This window comes from Atractosteus spatula, chromosome 8 (assembly GCF_055471065.1).
Source record: "Atractosteus spatula isolate fAtrSpa1 chromosome 8, fAtrSpa1.hap1, whole genome shotgun sequence".
NCBI classification, from domain to species: domain Eukaryota; kingdom Metazoa; phylum Chordata; class Actinopteri; order Semionotiformes; family Lepisosteidae; genus Atractosteus; species Atractosteus spatula.
The window spans coordinates 35395152-35417606 of record NC_142713.1 but is presented as its reverse complement, the minus strand read 5'-3'; positions in this window follow the sequence as shown (position 1 = coordinate 35417606).

Genomic DNA, 22455 nt, shown 5'->3' with positions numbered 1-22455 from the left:
AGATTGTGATGGAGGTCTGTACCACCTGAACGTAATTAATCAGTCACTTACCTTATCCACCAATGTATATTTAAGCCTTATGAGGATGTTATCCCTTACTGTGTTATAGAGTTCCACTAGTACCTTTGTATTCCCCTGCATTCCTCTCTGAATTTGTATTACCTGGCTTTTACCTCCAAAGTTCTTTATTCATCGGATCATGATCTCTGATTCTCTCTCAGCTTCCACCGTGCTTCTCTGTTATTGACCCAGTTTGCCTGACCTTGTTTTTAGACTGCTTCTTGCGCTTTGAACTTGGCTTGTTTCTTGGGTGACTCTTTGGATCTCCCTGTGTTTAGCTTCTCTGTGATTCACCAGCTTTAACCCTCACCTGTTAGACCTTGCTCACAGACATTGTCTTAATTTTGTCAGCCTGATCACCACCAGTTTCATCACTCCGCCCGCACTTGCCAGCCACACGTTACCTGACTAATACACTACATCTGGTGAGTGCAATATGATCATATGAAACTGGACAGGTCAAGCAATACATACATCCTTTAAATCAATAACATTATAAATACATAACCCCTTCCACATTCGCTCTACACACATTCTTCTGAAACAATAAAAAGGAATGGCTGCGCACGCTGTAGGTTGTTGATTTCTCACTTAGCTACACAATCAAATTAAATGTGATTAAAGAACATTTGTTTCTGATGACTATTACATTTTGTGAAATAAACTGTATACAAAAAGCATTTTACACACTAATTTCAACATTATGTAGTTATGTAGTAGTATGGCCAATTCTCACATTTTAAAAGAGAGACTTTCTTATACATTAATCACTAGCCAAGGCATAAAACAAGTTACAATTTGCAAATTGTAAAATACCGATTATTCCTGTTTAGTTTTATTTGTTGTCTAGCTTCAACGTAAGAAAACGGATATCTTATCAGTGCAGAGGTGCCTGGATGCTGTTTGATTCTTGGAATATAAATTTGTTGTAGTTTTTCCAACTCATAATGTAGCCTCATTCCGTTTCTTTATCTTCAGTGATATTTCGCAATAGCTTTTCTTAGTTTGTTAGTCACACATGAAGTACTGCCATAATACAGATCTTTTTCTTCCAGTTGAAAGCATGTAATACTACAAGAAAATATTTCATGGATCTCCACCTCTTTGAATTTTTTTTAATCAAAGTGTTCTAGGTTCTTTATCTAATTAGTACAGCTTATAAATAACATTTTTATGTGGGTGTCAATCAATTAACACACATTAAGGGTTCATGATGTAGAATGTGGAAAAGATCGGCTGGAAATAAGAGACTGATACAAAAGAAAAAAGTAAAAAAACACAGCACACCCCAATACTTGTCAATTACCATAGAACAGTAGCCCTGAAGCACTGTGCAATCCTAGGATTGTGCAGCCCTTGGATTGTACCCATTGCTATTTAGGTAAATGCGTGAATGGTTGAACTCGTGTACAAGTTTTTTGTAGGAGTTTTAATTAAACAGGTTACTTTGTATTGTCTTAATTTACTCAAAAAAAGTGCCATTTAGCCATTTAGTCTTCGCCATCATCATTGTGGATTATTTTCATAAGCATTTTGTCATCATTGACTAAAATGAAAAAGTTAATTGACTGTTTCATTACCATTATTTTCATCAAAAAAATTAACACTGGTGAGCAGTCAATCTTTCCATATTATACAATAAAACTGATTGCATGTCAGTCTATCAGTGAAGCTGGCACTTGAAATGTACCAGAAACATACATTATGGTTGACAATGTTGCCTCACAGCTCTTGGATTCCAGGTTCAGGAGAATAGTGCCTCGTGCAAGACAATAAAATTCTGGCACAAATCTGATGGGGTTTTTAACATGATCTTGTAGTATCCCGTTTTTATCTTGCAGAGTTCAGAATAGGACAGTCCTAGATCTAAATTTGTCTGATGTTTACGAAGCAACAATCAAGAATGGATAACACATTTTCAATAAATGTCATAGCACAGCCACTCTGGCTGTAGAAGGTTGTGAAATTGCATTGCCAGTATTTGCTGCCGGTTTTGTTTTCAGAAAAAATACAGTAAACATCAAAGAAAATTAGTTGCCTAGAATCTATATAGATCATTCCTGTGCCCACTGCTTCTCTCACAGGGTTAATATGGGCTTCTTTCTTGAAACATATACATGTAGACTGCTATTATAGCCTGATTGTTTTAATGGACGCTTGGGTCTACACTGCCAATATACATAGACTGTTCTCAGTATTTCACCAGAGGGGGTGAAGTTTCCATTCAACAGCAAAACAGTGTATGCAACCACTACAAATTGGAACATTGTGGCCTCTTTTGAACTGGACCACTAATCTGTTCACTGCAGATATGGGAATCACAACTGCCCTGTTATTTTTCTCTGTTCTGTGATCTGTTGTTGTATTTCCACTATGTAACTGCTGGTCTAGTGGGAATATTAATTTGCCTTTTAGGCATGTCTATTTACAGAAGACTAGGCACTGTATTCAGTCTAGAAATAGAGCCACTATTTGCTTAATCTTAGATATAACTATGTTATATAGAACTAGATTTAATATTTTTCTATGATTTTCCTCTGGTTTAGTTAAGACACAAAATACTGTGTGGTGGAAGTTCCTTCTTCTCTTGTTCTTTTCTTATGAGTTTTGTTGATACCTCTGCCTTATAATTCCTAACAGTTTTATTTCAGATTACCACAGTTAATTAGATTTAAGTCAGGACACAGAGGAAGTCAAGTGAGAATGATAAACCATTTACTTGCTAACCATTCCCTGATAGCAATTGACATATGGCACAGAAGTTTGAATTTTGTTTGAAAATTTTGTTTGAATAGAATTAGAGAAGGCATGAAGTTAGAAAAGAAATACATCAATGGTGCAAGTCAAAACATTTCCCATAATTTTTGTATCGATTTTAGAGCTCATTCAGCTATCACACAAAGCAGCTTGCCAACCCCTGCTGGTTACATTGACTCTCAGATCATAGTGTGACCACCAACAGTTCTAACATTCTCCTTCTCATAATTCTTCTTCTTAAAACCCTCCTTGCTAAAATTCTTCTTAATATTGTGCAATGAACTAATAAGATGTTATTTTGTAAAATGTGTGTCACCAGATTTTGAAAAAGGCACTGCTGCTTTAGAATCTGTTCTAAGATGAGTGACTAGGTACCTTCCCAGGTTTAAAGAAATGTCCCATACTGACACATAAACCTTTTTATTTTTGAACTGAGGAACTGCAGGGTGACTGGATTTAAGTATTCAACATTCTCAAAGGGGAATTCATACCAGTGGATGTCTACAAATCACCAGTAAAAAACAAGGACACAAATTGAAATAAGTGCATTTAAAACTGAGACCAGTTGCAAAGTGGTGTTGGGATCTCGAAAAAGCTACCTATCTATATTGCTGAAGCTGATAACTGATAACCTATTCCTGAAATGACAGGATGAGATCTTAACTACAAGTAAAGAAACAAGCCTTTCCTATGTTTTTTATATTCAATTAAAGGCCAAGATTGAACAGTATAAGGAAAGGTGTTACATTAGCTCCTTAAAGTATGTAGGGATTTGATATTTTATTTTTACTGTTTTCATAAACAAAGACTATTGTGGGTCAGTTCCATTTCAAATTAACCTTCATTTTGCCTCTATTTACCACACAACCAAGGGGTGCTATATTATATTTGCTTTATTTTTTTGTCTATATCTGTGCGATTGTCTAATACTGTACCTGTATGTTCTGTCATACTGTTCCAGTAGCTTCCTGATGTTCACTAAAGAGGCCTGATGATTTTGTTTCTGTATGTTTTTTTTCTTAAAGATATTTTAACATCTAATCTTCGAGAACTTTTGTGAAACCATTTGGCCAGTGCGTATTCATGCAATTAGATTAGAAACAGGAACATTAGGCACTAAAAGGCCTTTGCAGTAACTCAAGTCAATTAGAACAATAATCATTTGGTATCTATGACATACGTATATGGTGTTAGAAATAATTATGGAAACAGAAAAAAATGTGTATACAATGAATAAAATAAAAATTCAATACAGCATAGTACAGTCATGTTCTAAAATAGTTCTCATAGCACTGAATGGGAGCTGCTTACCAAAGGACTAAGCACATGTGAGAACAGATAAAACTATAGAGGTCACTATTTGGATTTTATACATTTTTTACAATTGTTGTAATCATTTAGAATACGTACACATATATATTGTATCAAGAAGAAACAGTGGAAGAAGTATTTTGTGGGGCCTCCTAATAATCCCCATCTATGAACTGGCCTCATCACTCTGTTTTCCTCCCCACTGATAGTTGATGTGTGGTGAGTGTACTAGTGCACTATGGCTGGCGTTGCATCATCCAGGTGGATGTTACACATTGGTGATGGTGGAGGGGAATCCCCATCACCTGTAAAGTGCTTTGAATGGATTGTCCAGAAAAACACTATATAATTGTCAGGAATTATTTCAGACAAGTGTAGAAAAATTCTTCAAGAATTTACAGAGAATAAAAAATATTGTAACATTTTATAAATCTTAAGAATCATTAGTTATATAAACTCCAGACTCAGAAAACGTTAATATTCTTTTTAGTCTGTAGCAATTTCATTCAATAGACACCACAAAGAAATATTCCATAAACTAAGGGTTGATTTTCCAAAAGCTTACACACAGAGCTGTGCTTTCCCTTTATTTTTTACACAAAAATACTGAAAGTTCTTATTTAACAGAAATAATGTTCTGTATTTCAAAGTGTTATTTTTTGCCAACGAGTTTTAATTTTTACATGAATACATGAAATACACTGTATGACATATAATCTCATGGAGACAACACATAATGGCGTTTTCTTCTGGAAATGCATATATGTCAAAGTCATACTAGTAAATGTCTGTACATTTTTGTACTCTCTGGCATCTTTTCAGGCACAATAATCCCCAAAACAAAATTTTGTGCAATGTTTTAGGTCTTGTTTCCATGTTGCAGCACCAGAATGTCAAAAGGGTACAATGGCACCATCTAGTGAGAAAACTCATTTCTCAGAGGAACCATGAGTACATGTTGAGTGAAGTTACTCACTTTGTTTGTTAGCACATCATTTACATCTTCTAGAGCAAGGGGACCACAAACTGTCCTGAAGAGCCCTAGTCCAGCAAGTTTTAAAGGAACTCTTTCATTGGGTATGTCACATGGACTTGGTTCAAGTAAATCTTCTCATGCATTGAAAACAACAATGTGAAAAGAAAAACAAAGACCATAAGCGGAAACATATGTAAGTCCACTTAAAACTCAGAACAGTAGGCAATATTTTACACCAAGGGTTGTAAAGCAAAAGCAGCCCACCTTTTGGCCCAATGAGATCCTCAGATCAATTGAGCTACTAGCAACCCAAATGGGTCAGGCTGGCCTAATGACCTCCACTCATTCATAACCTTTCTTATGTTCTCTCTAGTGCAGACAGCAATGTCATTGTGTCTGGATGAACAACAACTGCCTAAGTTTAAAATTACTGAGCAATCATGCACAATGTACATTGTAGTGTCATTTGAGTAGTAAAATTTATTTTTATATACTTTTTTGTCTTGCCTGAAAGTTTCTATAAATTACAATTATTAACAAATACAGTCTTTTATCATTTTTTGAGACCTGTATACTTACTGCACTATAATAATTTAAACGCAATTAGAAAAACAGAAAAACATAGGAAGTGGCCAAATTGAATTTGATTTACATCACAAGATGACATTCACAATAAAGTGTTTTATAATCAAGCATGAAATAATTAAAATCTCCATAACAGTGTGAATGCAATTAACAAAACAAGAAGAGCTACAAAAATGAAGGAGCCATTACACAGAAGAGCTCTATTAATTTTTAAGTGTTAAAGTGTTATGTTGTCCTTTCTGCTTATGTGTGCAGTAAAAATTTAAATGGTGTGCAGTGATATTCAATGAAAGTTTAAAAGGCATGAAGTTGGTGTTTTTGCATTTGAAACATGAGCAAATGTTACAAATTGGGATAAAAATTGTGTTTAATCAACATAATTTCACATACAGACGGAATATTCATTGCTGTTCTTCCTATTTGGTATTCAAGGCTTATAACATTGTATTTTTCCAATTTATAAACTAAGGCATAGTGAAGTATTACAAAGCTCATACATTTCTGATATCATATATACAGTGCCTTGCACAATTATTTACAACCCTGCATTTTGTTGCAGTCTGAAATTGCAATCATTTCACTTTCAGTTATGACTTTATATTTTTATTTTTTCAATCTACTTGAAGCTGATAAAACTAAAAGTGGTCATGGTATGTAAATAAATATTTAAATACAATTAGAGGATAATCAATTGCCTAAGTATTCAGTTGCTTTGCTCCTTTAGCAACCCTACATCCATTGATATGGAAAATAATATTTTGAGAGGTTGCACAATTACTGTAATGGTCACTGTGTGTAATGAAAGTAGTTTAATTTGTCTTCAGACTAAATGCATCTGTCTCTGTATGTCCCCTCAGATATTGAATTTCAAACCACAATACACTCAGCAATATAAGAACTCAACCATGAAGACTAAGAAAACTAGTCAGGAATGACGTTGTAGAGAGGCACAGATCAGGGGGTTGCTTATGTCATTACGTACAGTAAGGTCAATAATTAAGAAGTGGAATATGTGTCATACCTCCCACAAAATGCCTAGATCAGGCTGTTCTTCCAAACTGAGTAGACGAGCAAGCAGGAAATTCATTAGGAATGCCTCGATGAAAGCAACGGGAACTGAAAAAGGATTTGCACATTTCTATGTCTGAAATGGAAGTTCTTGTCCATACATTGAAAATGTTTTGGTCCGGATACAAACTTGACCTGTATTGGCGAGGGGCAAGAAAGTAGCCATTACTAAAGACTCATCTTAAATCTAATATGAAATATAATACAATCTTCTGGTTCAAGTCATTATAATCAGAGAAGTATATAAAATGTATAAAAAATACACTTTATCAAGACAATGATCCAAAGAACAAGTCCTGACTTGAATCCAATAGAAAACATTTGAAATTTGTTGAAAACTGCAGTCCATCAATAATACCCAAGAAACCTCAGAGCTAGAGGACTTTTGCCAAGACGTATGGGAACAAAAGATACCATTCCATTGTTCAAAGCTGGTAGTGATCTATCTAAAACACTAAGAACAGTAATTCCTACCAAAGGTACAGTACTTCTACCAAGTATTAGCTAAATGCTTAAGGGATCAGTAAATTTAAACTTTTTACCTACTTTCCACCAGTTTGTTAAGTGCCCGACCAGAGAAAACAAAACACTGGACTTATTATATGCCAATGCTAAGGATGCATATAGTTCCACAGCCCTTCCCCCCCTTGGCAGATCAGATCACAACCTTGTCTTGCTTACACCATTGTACACGCCTATTGTCCAGCGCCAACCTGTGACCATGAGGACTGTGAGGAGATGGTCTCAGGAGGCTATGGAGGATCTACGTGGTGCTTTGGAGGCCACCGACTGGGATGTGCTGTGCGAACCACATGGGGACGACATAGACAGCATGGTGGACTGTGTCACTGACTATATTAACTTCTGCGTAGATAACACCATCCCCACCAAAGACGTACACTGCTTTTCCAATAACAAACCCTGGATCACCAGCGACCTGAAGGCTCTTCTGAATGACAAGAAGAGAGCCTTTAGGAGGGGAGATAAGGAAGAGGTCAAGCGTGTACAGAGGGAGCTAAAGCAGAAGCTAAGAGAGAGCAAGGACGCATACAGAAAGAAGATAGAGGACAAGCTGCAAAGGAATAGGGTGAGAGATGTATGGAGCAGCATGAGAGAGATCACTGGCTTCAAACAGGCTGGGGGTGCAACAGAAGGGAACCTGGAGATGGCCAACGAGTTGAACCAGTTCTTTAACAGGTTTGATTCTGGGTCCTCTGTGGCGCAACACCCATCCCCCCACAGCCACACGCTCCCTAACCCTTCACAGCTGCGACTGCCCAATACCTCCTCCATCCCCCCACAAACATGGCCGCCTACAGCCACAACCCCCGACGGCTACTCACCCACCCATCCCCCACAACTGCCACTCTCCAACACCTCCGCCATTAACACCTGCAGCACTGAAAGCACTATGAGCACCATCCCCCAGGCCAGGCTGACCATCACAGCTGACCAGGTGAAGAAGGAGCTGAAGAGGCTGCACGAGGGTAAGGCCACAGGACCAGATAACATCTGCCCCAGAGTTCTGAGGGCCTGTGCTGATCAGCTGAGCGGAGTGCTCCAGCGACTGTTCAACCTGAGCCTGTGCTTGGAAAGAGTCCCGGTGCTCTGGAAGACATCATGCCTGGTCCCGGTACCAAAGAAAGGGTGCCCCTCTGTCCTCAACGACTACAGACCAGTTGCACTGACTTCTCACATCATGAAGACACTGGAGAGGCTGGTCTTATCCCACCTGAGACCCCTGGTCAGCTCATCACTGGACACCCTACAGTTTGCCTACCAGCCCAGTGTTGGTGTGGAGGATGCGATCATCTACATGCTGCAAAGGGCCTACTCACACCTGGACAGGGCTGGCAACACTGTAAGGATCATGTTTTTCGACTTCTCCAGTGCCTTCAATACCATCCAGCCCTTACTTCTAAGGAGGAAGCTGGAGGAGATGCAAGTCGATGCCTCCACGACCTCGTGGATCACTGACTACCTGACAGGCAGACCACAGTCTGTGAGACTTCAGAACTGTGTGTCTGAACAGGTAGTGAGTAACACAGGGGCACCTCAAGGGACAGTTCTTTCTCCATTCCTCTTCACCCTCTATACTTCGGACTTTAAGTACAACTCAAAGTCATGCCACCTGCAGAAGTTCTCAGATGACTCTGCAATTGTGGGATGTATCAAGGGTGAACAGGAGGAGGAGTACAGAGGACTGGTCAGCAGCTTTGTGGAGTGGTGTGGGGTGAACCACTTGGAACTGAATGTTACAAAGACAAAGGAACTGGTGGTAGATTTCAGGAGGAAAAAGGTCAAACCTACTCCTGTCTACATCCATGGGAGTGGCGTGGAGATGGTGGACTCGTACAAGTACCTGGGTGTGCACATCGACGATAGACTGGAATGGTCTAAGAACATCGAGGCCATCTATAAGAAGGGACAGAGCCGACTCTACTTCTTGAGGAGGCTCAGGTCCTTCAATGTGTGTCGTAAGATGCTACACATGTTCTATCAGTCGGTGGTAGCGAGTGCCATTTTCTACGCAGTGGTGTGCTGGGGCTCTGGGATTAGAGCAGTAGATTCCAAAAGGCTGAACAAGCTCATCAGGAGAGCAAGCTCTGTCATTGGGTTTGACCTGGACTCCTTGGAGGTAGTGGCTGAGAGGAGAATGATGTCCAAACTAGAGGCCATCATGGACAACTTCTCCCATCCCCTCTATGACAGGCTTGCAGGAATGAAGAGCACGTTCAGCAATAGACTGATTCATCCACGGTGCGACAGGGAGCGCTACAGAAGGTCATTCTTGCCGTCTGCCATAAGACTGTACAATGCATCCACCTTGCGTCTTGGCAGAGGCAACATCGACAGTGACCTGTTTCTGGACTAAACGCATCTACACATCTACTGCTACATATGTTCTCTTTCTTTTTCTTTTTCTTTTTCCCGTTTACAACCACTTTTTGTGCAATATATGCCAGGGACCTGTGCAATACATTTATATTTATATTTATATTTATATCTATAGTTACTCTGTGTTCTGTGTACTGTTCTGTTCTAGTTTGTTCTTGTGCATCCGGACTGTGAGTAACCTTGTATTGTATTGTATTGTATGTATTGTACCATTATTATATAATTCGTTACACTGTGGCTGTGTTGTGTGTGTTAAGCTGCTGTTGCACTGCAATTTCCCTCACGGGATCAATCAAGTATCTATCTATCTATCTATCTTTTTCTGTGTTTTTTTTTCAGGTTTCACTGACATTCATCCTGTATTTGACTAGTTTTCAGGGCAGTTTTCTTTTTTCAAATTTTGCAGCAAATTCTAGAATTAAAAATATTTAGGTGTGAGAAATATTAGGTCATCAATTTATTGCCCACAAAAAAATCTGTTTTACAAAAAATTTAACGTAATTATTTCTCCTTAATTAGGAGATGACAGGTTGCTCTATGAATTAAGATGTCTACCACTGTTGAATTTTAGTGCACAATGTGTTCTAATGCCATTTGAACAAGCCATTCATTCAGACCAAAAGCCGTTAGCCTTTAGGTATTGGGAAGATGCTTTTTAATAAGCAAAAAAAAGTCAATTTAAATGATTGATAACATCTTTAACATACATTAATAGGAAGTGCTTTACTAGTGTAGTGTGTATGATGAATCAGGCTGACATTCTGTACAATTGAGCTATAAAATCCCATGTGAGACATATCTGAATAATGTAGCTCATCTTCCAGTTAATTCACATTTTTACTATTGTATTTTATATAGAATTCAAATATCTTTCTTGTTCATTGGTAAGTAGCAACAAAGTCTAATTGCCCATAAGTTAATGTTAGTATTCTGGCAGTTACATTTTACAATCAAATAAAGCAGGCAAAGACATGCAGGATCCTTGGGTAATTCATATTTGCTGTTTTTTTTGTTCACTCTACACTGATGTGAACTGCTTGAACTGTGTTTTCAGTTTATGTACATGTAAAACATTGCATTAAATGAAAATAGAGATAAATATGGATAAACCAAAATCTGGCAATGTGATATAGCAACATTTACGGATTTCTGTAAACCAGCAGCCTGCTGAAGATGTGGAAACTGTGTAATTTGTTCATTTGAGGAAAAAATAATTAAAAGAATATTGAGGAAGAACATAAAACTGAGAAATCTGTGAGTCCCCAGAGACTGTTAGACACTGACGGTTTGGGTTGTCTGTTAAATAGACAGGCATGTGAACAAAAGAAAATAAACTGAACAGATTTTACCTGCCTTACCAGTTTCAAATTATTGTTGATTCACTGCAATATGTTTGAAATCAGATTTGGTTGAAGTCACATGTAAAATGAATTTAGAATTTTGTTATCTTTTCCTAGACTTTGCAAAACTACATTTTACTTGTCGAAGGCAAGAGTTACTGAGGAAAGACAGAGCAGTTATGTCCATCTTTCTGTCAGTGCAGTTGTACCCCTCTGGTACACAAAAGCAAACCTTTTGTGCAAGTGAGGGCTCAAATTGTGGAGTCTGCAGGCAGAATAGAAAAGACCAAAATTCTAAATTTAACTGAAAGGATCTCAGAGCTTTAAAGATACAGTATTCACAGGGCTATATTATTGTATATTATTATAGTGTGCTGTCTATCACCACAGGTGTGATGAAATAAATAAAATAACTTGTTTAATATTTAATATGTTTCATATTTAATTTAAACTGATGCTGAATAATATAAATATCAGGATAAAATGGAGTTCAAATCAAAAGACTATGATTACTAAATTGCTCAGTCCGTAATACGTTTGCTGCTGGTAAAAGCACTGTAAGACTGATTTTAAAAAGTCGCTGAAAGGTTTGCTAATGAGCAAGAACAATTTTGAGTAATTGTTAAAATGTCTTTGCTGTTATTCTAATTAATCTAATATAGATTTTAAAAGTATTTAACACAACTCATTACCAGCTAATTTTTCTTTCAAAATTGGTTTTATACATGTTGACTTCTATTTTTATGTACCTTTGATGAAAATATGCATTACACAGCCTTTAGTTTTTAAAAAGTAAGTTTATTTGTTGCACACAAGGGCACATCCTAAAAATAGTTGCAGGCTCTTTATTTCTTAGAATATTGACATTGTGCATATGTAAAAAGCACCAATAAATTATATTAATTGTATCGTCTAGATATACCAGCATAATCATACCTGTCTAAGCAGTAAAAGCAAATGTATTATTGATCAAAATGGCCTTGCTTCAAACAAAATTCACATTTGCCTGCAGCAAGAAAAAAAAATGCAGTCTACAAAACAAGTCCATCCACCCACCAGCGCCAAGGCTGTGTCTCTAAGAATTTTATTCTTGAGCTTGAGTTTGTCATTTATTTCTGTTAACCACAGTAGAAAGAAAAACAAAATATATGTACTTCAAAGCTCTTCGAATGCTTAAGGGTATAGCTGTTGAAAGGAGGATAACTGATAGTAGTATTTCTAGAATAGTGATGCTAAACAGCTTTTTATACTCCAAATAGATAGCAGTTTCTATTAAGTTCAAGTTCTGTTTGGCATTAATACTTGTCATGAGACAGTAGCTGGGTGGATTACAGTCCTGGATTACAGATGATAAAATTAATTCTAATCCAATTAGAAAGGGAATTCTGTCTTTAACATACGTTCCTTTAAATGTTTGTTTGTCTGTAACAGCACATTCAAAACACAAACAGGTTCCATTTCTCATGTTGCAACGTTATATCTTAGAAATGTGATGCTGTTACTGCATTCAATGAGCTACTCTAAATGAGCCTTTGTTCTCAGTCTTAAATATTTTCTTCACAGAGAGGTGAAGCTAAAGAACATCTATTTCAGATTCTTCTCAAAACGTTGTCTTTCATGCATTGTGTGTGGCATTTGTGAGACCTTTGAAACATTTTGGAAGAAAATCTTAAAAAGTATATGCGGTTGTAAGAGAATCTACATCCCTAAAGTGGATTTTTAAGTAGAGGCTTTATAGGAGGCAACCATTTTTTCTCTTATCAGGACCAATAGTTGTCACTGAGCCACTGATAGCTGAATAATTGAGTACAGGTACAATTGAAATAATACAGGTATAATAATATTGAGTGTAAATGGCCGGGATATTCAGGGCCAGATAGATAGATACCCTATGAAAGCAGAGCAGATTTGTTTGGGTGGGACATGGGAAAATAGAGGAGTTTTAATGAGAAAGGTAGACAACCTACAGTAAAACTCTGTGCTATCTGAGATTGTGGTCTGTGCATAGAAGGATTTAGCCTGCACATAACAGACAGGAAAAAAGGCCAAGAGTTAGTTTATTGTTCTACGTTAGTTTAAATGATACAACCTTCTGGAAATAAAACAATGCTTCTATTATGGAAAAGACTCATTTTGTACTGCCTCAAGGAAACCATCTGACAGTGTCCATGTGGAATGCTGGTTGAGTCCTATGGTCCAGACATCTCCATTCATGATAGGTCTGAATCTGTGGTGGACAATTGACAGGGTGCCCATCAAGTTGGGTGGGCTTGGGTTTTCTAGAGTGTCTTAAGCTTGCCTCCCAGCAGCTGTAGATGTCGTTTGTTTGTCAAAGGCATCTGTGTCTGTTCTCCCTCTGCAGCTGTAGCTCTACTATTGGGTATTGATAACACCAGACAGCCTTTCTTAGGTTCATCACTGTCACATTAGGCGGGACATAATGAGTTGATAGATAATTAAATTCACTAGGAAATATATCTTTCTTAAAAGTTTCAGTATTTGAAAAATACATATTTTAAATGCATCTGCATGTAGAGGTAAACATAGGAGCTCCATTTTAATAAGACATCATGTGTCTGTTCTCATATTCCATATGGCATTACATAAACACCAAAAGCAGAAAAAAAGGTACAAACAATGGGCAGGCTTTGGCCTTTGAAAATATCTACCAGTTGTTCTTTGGACCCAAATGAAACAAGCCTTCTGTATTTCCCATAGTTTGCTTGATCATTCAGTATTTCATTATGTCACCATGGCTACCACAGAGTGCCCAAAGCTATGTAGCTGCCTGAAATTCAGAAGTTCAACTTCTTGTCAGTGCACTACCATCTTTATCTTTAATGGCCCACAGCTGTGTAGCTGCCCTACACTGACACCTTTCTGAGAACCCCTTTAAAACTTGTTTATTGCCACAGGCCCCCTTTAACAACTCTCTCTCCATTCTGAGTTCCACGTCTGGCTGGAAACTAAAACCTTAGTGCACATCTCAATTCGTCAATCACCTCTCTGGTTTTTTGTGTTGGACCATTTACCTCTGATTGTCTAAATGTATGTCTTGTCTTTTAAATGCTATTGATTACCAGCAAAGTAATTGGCAATTGTGTTAACAACACACTTATATAGTGTCTTACTTGGCACTTTGAAAAATAACATCATAAAAACTCATCTCTGTCACACACAAAGAGCAACAAAGATTATAAACATTACTTTTTCTCACAACAGAACAATTACTTTTCTGCATGAATATGAAAATATTTATATGAACAGCTACAGTATACTGAAACACTTTACAAGCATAATACATTTTGACCACTAATTTCTAATTATGTACATTTTATTTTTCTCCTATAACAGGTATTAAATTACACTTTACATTCAATTAGATCCTCATTGCACAGATAAAGCATACGTTTCAGTATTTCTGGTGGTGTATGATCACTCTTTGGCTTAGAACTGTATGATGGAGAGACTGCACATAAGGACAGAGTATGAGGTTTCTATAGAAAGTCAGCCATGTGTAACTGCAGGCAATCTCTGAGTGCTGAAGGAACACATGGTGGTATTTTGCATTTGACCATAAAGTTAGGAAATTTTATGTACAGTATAGACTGTATGTGAATATGTCTCACAGGTTTGCTCTCCTGAGTTTAATATCACTTGTTACAAAGCAGCATCTTAAAGATTAAACTGAAAAATTATTTGTCAGCATTATTCTCCTGGAAAAGTTGTTTAGTATATTGTAGTACTATAGTATTCAAACTACAGAATATGTTTATAAAATCTACCTCAGTGTGCCATTAAATCATACTCACAAAAGTACAACAGCAAACAATCAAAGAAGAATTTAGCTATTTGAAAGCATACGAAAGGTGCATAGGTGAAGCTGGAAATGATTTGCTGTTTGCAAGATTTTAAGTCTTCCGTGGGTAAGAAAATCAAAACTTTTGTAACAGACAATTAGAGAATGATATGTTCTATATTAGCAGTCCCTCCTGTCCAAAATGGTGGAATGGCCCTGTGTTGGTTGTATCCTAAGCACAGTAAAATAGTAGCAGAACAGGCATTATCTTCAGTGTACTATGCTTTGAGAAAGCACAGTGTATATATGTAATAAATATATTTTAATAAAGTGAATGTATCTTAATATGTATGTTCATCTTAAATCACTCTGTTGAACACAAAGGATATTTTTGTTCTAAAATGATCAAATTTATAAATGGAATTACAAAACTATTAAACATACTTTTGCTGTTTGGTGGGCAGTTAAATGTTTGGAGTCCCTAAAATAAGCAACCCATAATAAAAGGATGATATAAAGTTTAGGTACAGTATATACGTAAATTGGCATTTTATCTGATCATCTAATTGTGAGACAGTCACAATGGACAAATATCCAGGTGAGCAAACAGGTGGTACTAATCGTTAATTCAGTTAAATCATTATGTCAGCCATTTTAGAACATCAATATTTAACAGTAAACATTAATATTGAACAGTGACTGCATCTTTGTTAGTGAAGTCATTAAGATAGCCTTCATGGGGATGAGGATTCACATCAGGATAAATAGAACACACAAAACACAGAACATATAACAGGAGGAAAGGAAAGAGGAAGGAAAAAAGGCTCAAGCAGAAGTATCACGACTCCAGTTCTCAGACGTAATCTGAGAACTGGAGTTCTGGAGAATAAAAATTAGGTATTGTTAAGTAAATGGACTTGTTGTCTTATATATTTGTGGAAATACTAATTTCCTATTTGTGGAATCCACCAACTAAAGAAAATGTTTATTGTTGCTTTGTATAGACTAGGGATATTGGTTTCCAATCATTTAGAGATGTTTTTAGAGAGTAATTTAATCCTGAGCAGGATCCTTGTTTAATAGGATGCAAGTTGCTTCTTGCCATTTTAAAATTGTGTCTCAATTTTGGGGAGAATAATGTTTTCTCATTATGGGCGTTGAGGGCAGTACTCTGATGCTCACAGTGTTGTAAATATCTCTAATTAATAGTAATGAACTGTTCTGGTTATTACTGTTTTACCAAGCTGTGCCAGAGAAACAAAGAATACAAGTGTATTATATTCAGTACTCCCTGACTAAAGGAGATATAATTTTTGGTATTTCTTATAATTCACTTACAAAGCAAGAAAGTGTCAGGACATGATTTTTATACTGATTTAAACTTCTTATATTTTACAAGTACTCATATCGCCCTATTTACAATGATGGGCGGTGCAGCGGCTCTGTGGCTAAGGTTCTGTGCCTGTGATTGGAAGGTTGCTGGTTCATATCCTATGGCCGGCAGAGGAATCCTACTCTGTTGGGCCCCTGAGCCAGGCCCTTAACCTCAACTGCTCCAGGGGTGCTTTATAAAATGTCTGACCCTGCGCTCTGACCACAAACTTCTCTCTGTGTCTCATGGAGAGCAAGTTGGGGTATGTGAAAAAAATACAAATTACTAATACAAGAAATCGTATATGGCCAATAAAGTGATCTTATCTTATATAATATTGAGATTACATTAATCTAATGATCACAAATACACATTGCTTGGTAGTAAAATTATATTTTTTCTTTGTGGTTCCAGGAATTTGGAGGGAAGATGAGAAGTCCTAGTATAGATCCCTGTGGTACTATGAAAACGAACATTTGTTCCTTTGTTTCTTAACATGTTCTCAATCCAAACAAATACATTTCCTTGAAATGTCCTGTCTACTATCTGCAATTTAAGTTTCAATATTTTTTTATGTACTTTATCAAAAGCCTTTTCTAAATCCATGCACACTAACCCCTAGGGTTATGTTCCTATATATATTATCCTCTAGTAAATTTCTAATTATTGTTTCCATAAATTTACATTTAATAGAAATCAGACTTATTGGCCTTTTTACAAATGGGTTCTAGATGTTCCAATCTGTGGTTAATACCCTTTTTGGATAGTGACTGCAACAACTGTTGGATGAGTTGTGTTAATACAAGGTCATTTCCTTAAGTACTTGGTAGTATCACATGTGGCCCTGGGGATTTGTTAATCCGGAGTTTTTAAGCTAATTCTGATTTAAATTCAAAAGGCTTTATTGGCATGAGCAATGAATTATACTGTTGCCAAAGCAGAAACAATTAGAGAACATTTACAGACATTTACTATTTAATGCAGAACTTACTCCGTATGCAGCCTGAGGCATGTTGTTGATTTCTTCCTTGGGAAATACCTCAGTGAATTTACCTTTAGTTCTTAAGCTATTTCCCTTTCATCGTCTATAAGGTTATTTTTATTGTGGACCTATTTTACTTAAATCGTTACTGTCCTTTTTCTGTTGGTATTCCTTGAATAACATGATAAATGCATTCTAGAAATGTCAACATATAAATGTGTAGAAATAAAGTAAAATGGGGGAGGGGTGTTCCAGTCCCAACTCAAACAACACATTTATAAATGTCATGCTTTATTATTACTATATTTTAGTTAAATGCATTGACCTTTTATGTTTACGTTTTGTGTGTTATTTATAGAGAAAATAAATAATAATAATTCCTTACACTTACATTGCATACTGTAGCACTTTTCTAGATGATCACCTGGATGGTGCAACACCAGCCAAAGTGCTCCAGTACACTCACCACACATTAGCTATCAGTGGCAAGGAGAAGAGAGTAATGACACCAATTCAAAAATGGGGATTATTAGGAGGCCATGATTGGTAAAGGCCAGGGGGAAATTTGTCCAATACCGGAGTTAACAACCCTTTCGGGAAATGCCCTGGGATTTTTAATGACCATGGAGAGTCAGGACCTCCACTTTATGTCTTATCCGAAGGACGGCGCCTTTTTATAGTAGAGTGTCTCCATCACTATACTGGGGCATTAGGACCCTCAAAGACCGCAGGGTGAGCTCTCTCTACTGGTTCACTAACACCTCTTCCAGCAGCAACTTTAGCTTTCCCAGGCAGTCTCCCATCCAGATACTGACCAGGCTCACACCCAATTAGTTTCAGTGTGTTGCCAATAGTGAGCTGCAGGGTGATATACTGTAGCTGGCGGACGTCATGATAGAAGTTTGTTAACTGTTTTAGTAGAGGAATACCCATGCTGTAAACCTTTGATCATCTGTTGTTATATTCCTGTCTCTCTCTAGTCCTTTCTAATATCTGTTTAATATCTGTCTAATATCTGTTTTTGTTTATCTGCAGTTAATTACATTTTTAAATAATTTAATGAAGTGCTGTCTTTCTCCTTATGTTGTGTGTTGAATTATTTAACCATTTAGGTCACTGCTTTCTAGCCCTTCATTTATTTGCTTTTGGAATAGATTTCTTCTGTTTCACATAGAATCTATTTTACTGTTGTTATTAATTCTCCACCAATTCCATTTCATTCGGCTTCTTTTAAGCTCTACATAATTTCTTCAAACAGTTGTTTTTTGTTTCTAGCAGTACAGTTTATTACAAAGCTTACCATTCTATGATCTCTCTCTCTCTTTCCTAGCATTAATCCCGCATCAGCAGGGTCCGCTTGTCGGCACACCAGTCTCCATTTGGTGGTTTGAACCAAATCTTTGAGCTGACCATTCTATGATCTCTGCTGAGAAAATCATGTTTATGCCATTTATTTTATTTTCTGTATTGACTTCTGTGCCATGTTTTTAAGTTTACTTCTTAGAAGGAATTGCAGTATGTCAGTTAACTCTCACTTTCACAGATATAATCACCTCAAAAAAGGGACCTAGGGCACCTGTCTTCTGCATTTTGCCTACAAATCTTAGCACATTGTGTGGCACTGCCTTTTGTTCTCATAAGCTTTAAGGTTAGTAGGAGTGTAAAAAGCATTAACTACACTATAGCTCAGAATAATGGGATTTCCTAAAGAAACCCCAGACAGTAACTGAAATTGATAACCCCATTCTTCTTTAATTTTCTCCTCTGAAGGGGTGCCTTTTTCTGCTTGAGATCCATTTTAAACTAAAATGCAGCAAAATAGCTGCTTGTATTGATCACTAACTTCATAATAAAGCATTGTTGTGCGTTCAATAACTCTTTTTCTTTACCTAAATCTTATCCTAACAATGTTGGAGTTTGGGTTGGTATTGTAGCAGACCTACTACAAAAAGTGTATTTAATCTAATAAGGCTTCTGGCTGTTTCTTTCAGGTAGTATTCAAAAATATTTTTTATTAACACCTGATCATTACAAGGGCATTGAGATAACATCATAAATTAATAAAATAATTCTTCCACACAATGTTTAATATAAAATCCTTTTCATAATAAAATATTATCTTTCAGTAACTAAAAATGTGATTTTGCATTCTACAGTGTACAGGAGAGTACCTGTATTTTTCAGAAACACAACGTTCTTCCACTACAAAAAACTTGATTTGCAGTGTGCTGTACATTCTACAATAAAAACTATTACCTGCAGGTTTAAAATATGGAATCAAAGGAAAACTAAACCAAAGCACATAAAGGAGACACGAACGAGTAAATTACATAAAAAAACAGAAAAATGCAGTTGAAGAAACAATGACCTAAGTTGCTTGAAATACTAGAAATGACAACAGATGGTGAGACATTCAGCTTGCAGACAAAACATCACATTAATTGGTAGTGACCCTTGAACTTTTATGAAACGTACATCTGTAAGGCAACATAAGTTTGGGTATAAATGTTATAATGAAAAGTGAGTTAACCTTGATAAATCCATTAAAACTTCAAGGCTGAGCTCAATAAGCACAGCACTCTGCCACGGTGCTTCAGAATAGAGTAGGACAGATTGCTTTGAATCAGTAGTTAAAAAACAGCTGAAAAAGTTTAATAGAGGATTATCCAGAAATTATTTGGATCTGATGCTTGTAGCAGCAGTGTGTAATTAAATGATAATTGATATTTAGATTAATTTAAATATGGACCAAGGGGAATTAAAACAAGACAGCTTAAAGATAAGAATATTGATTACATTTTTGTAGAGATGGATATTGCATCAGTCGATCTATTGTCTCCTACAGTATGACAGACACAACTAGTGAGGCACCTTCTCAGTATTAGCTGATGTGTCACAATGTTTTCCCCTAACAGGATGGGCCATAAAAATGAAATAGAGTTGTGTTTATCAAATGCACACAAAATACACTAATTATTTTCATTTTTAAAAAAGGATAAATAAATCATTGGAGTTCATAGAACAGAGATGGCACACCCTTTTCCTATGGTGGGCAAGATTTGATTGAAAATTCCATTAAGCAAGCCATACAGTGATATAAAGTTGTGATATAGAATATCAAAACACTGAACAACAATACATAGTTTTGTAGTGTTTTACATTATTGTTGTTTCTTTTACAACAATATATCTCCCTTTAATATGCAATGAGCAATCACTGTGTCTTCATAGATGCCAGTTTAGCCAAACTTATCTTATTTATCTTAACTTAATTATCCTCTAGGTCCGAGAAATCTTTTAGCATTCTGAACCACAATTATTATTCAAAATAGCATAGCTGTGATTATTGCACAAAACAAATCTCTGTTCTGTTAAAAAGAACATTGGTGGGATATCTCATTCAATAACTGGAAAAAAATAAATAAGCAACTGTATACACTCACCCATTGTTACACAACTGCTCAATGCTTTAAAAGCTTTTCCTACAATGAAATGTAATTAAATACCTAGTTTTCATCGCTCTTTTTGTTACAACAAAGTCTTGTGATTTCACTGAACATTCTTTTTATTTGTATCATTATCTTAACAAAATGTGTTGCTATTATAATGTTGACAAAAAGTATTAGTTCAAGTGTTAGTAAAGCAAAGCATTTCCCCGACTGCAAAATTTGAAACAATATAAAGGACTGAAAGAGCTGAAAGGCAGTTAAAACACATATGAATTCCCTTGAATTTATCTGTGCACTTGTTCAACAGTATCCAATATTTACCATTCTATTACATCAGAGAGGAGTACTGTGATTGGTGAGAGGGAAAGAACATTACCACCATATATACTGTACATGCATTATGTGTGGGCTTTTTAAGCTTGGACAAGGTGCAAATTGAATTCTGGAGGATTTCTTTGACTGGCAAGTTGGACAAAAATGGTCTTGCTGAACATAATGCTTGACATCTCAATTATATGAGTTTGTGACATGGCAGTCTGTCACTGATATTGTCTGTCACTTTATTACTTACCTACAAGGATCTTGTATAAGAAGGCCCACACTTATAGTAGCCCATTCATAGGAATGCACCATTTCTAATTACAAGTGAATGAATCACTTTTAATCTTATAAATATCTATAATGAATTGGATTGTGTTCCTGTATTGTTAGTGCATGTGTATAATTTAAGCTGTCTGTAATATGGATATGGATTGTTTCATGTATTGTATTATTTTTATGGTTAATTTTTGTTTTGGAACATTCCACATCCTATAAAAGTCTGCTGGGAAGCAGGGCATGGAGAGGTTTTTGAGAGAGTCTGGTTAGTAATTTTGTGTGCAGTAAAGGAGGAAAAGTGGTGGTAATCCACAATTGTTTTTTTCCTTGTTTAGTGTTTTTTTTCGTTGGTAGATAGTCTTCTGTTAGGTTTATGTTTTTATCCTTGTTTTGTGAAGTTGTTTTGTTTTTTTTTTTGTCCCCCGTCTTGTGTTCCAGCGAGACATCCCGAGTTTGCTGGCGGTCCTATCTGGCCCTATACTTTAAATAAATCTATCCTATGCTTGCCCTGGAAGCTTGGTTTTTGAATGTTTTGTTTCAAATCTGGATTGGTGGAGGAAACACATCCTGAACTACACTACCCACACAGACAGGATTGTGTGTCAGAGTTCTCAAAATACCTTATTCCCTGTCCTTGAAGAGCACTGTTATTTTTATCAAACACAACTTACATACAAGTTTTACTAATGACTATTCTAATCCTTTATCATGTCAGAATTTTACCAAGAGGAAAAATTTAAACAAATCGCATTTCAGTCTTACATTTTAACACTTTATTAAAAAAATAAGTTTACATATGACAATTTCAATATTTAAAGAGTTGTCAACTTCAAAAATATACTATAAGTCTAAAGTATACAAGATGTAAAGCTCACATATTTGTTCAACAAACTGACATGATTTCACAATGTAAACTTTTGTATAATGTGACGTCTTCCAGTTTATTTCATTGTCAAACTTCAAAAATGCAATGCAGTTATTTTCTCCATCATTATAACCACCGGTAAACATAAAGGGATAATCTGTAATGCAATTTTTTTCAATGTTTCAGCAAGAAATATTACTGGAAAAATATCAAATTAAATAAGAAAAAATATAAGTTATTTTTCCACATCATATTTCTTTACAAACGTGCTGCAGGGTCATTTCACCAAAGGAGTTACCAATGTATTATTAGTACACTTGTTTACTAAATCTGCACTACAAAACACAACAGATTTAAATCAGTGAATACTATATTACAATACCTGTACAGACAACAT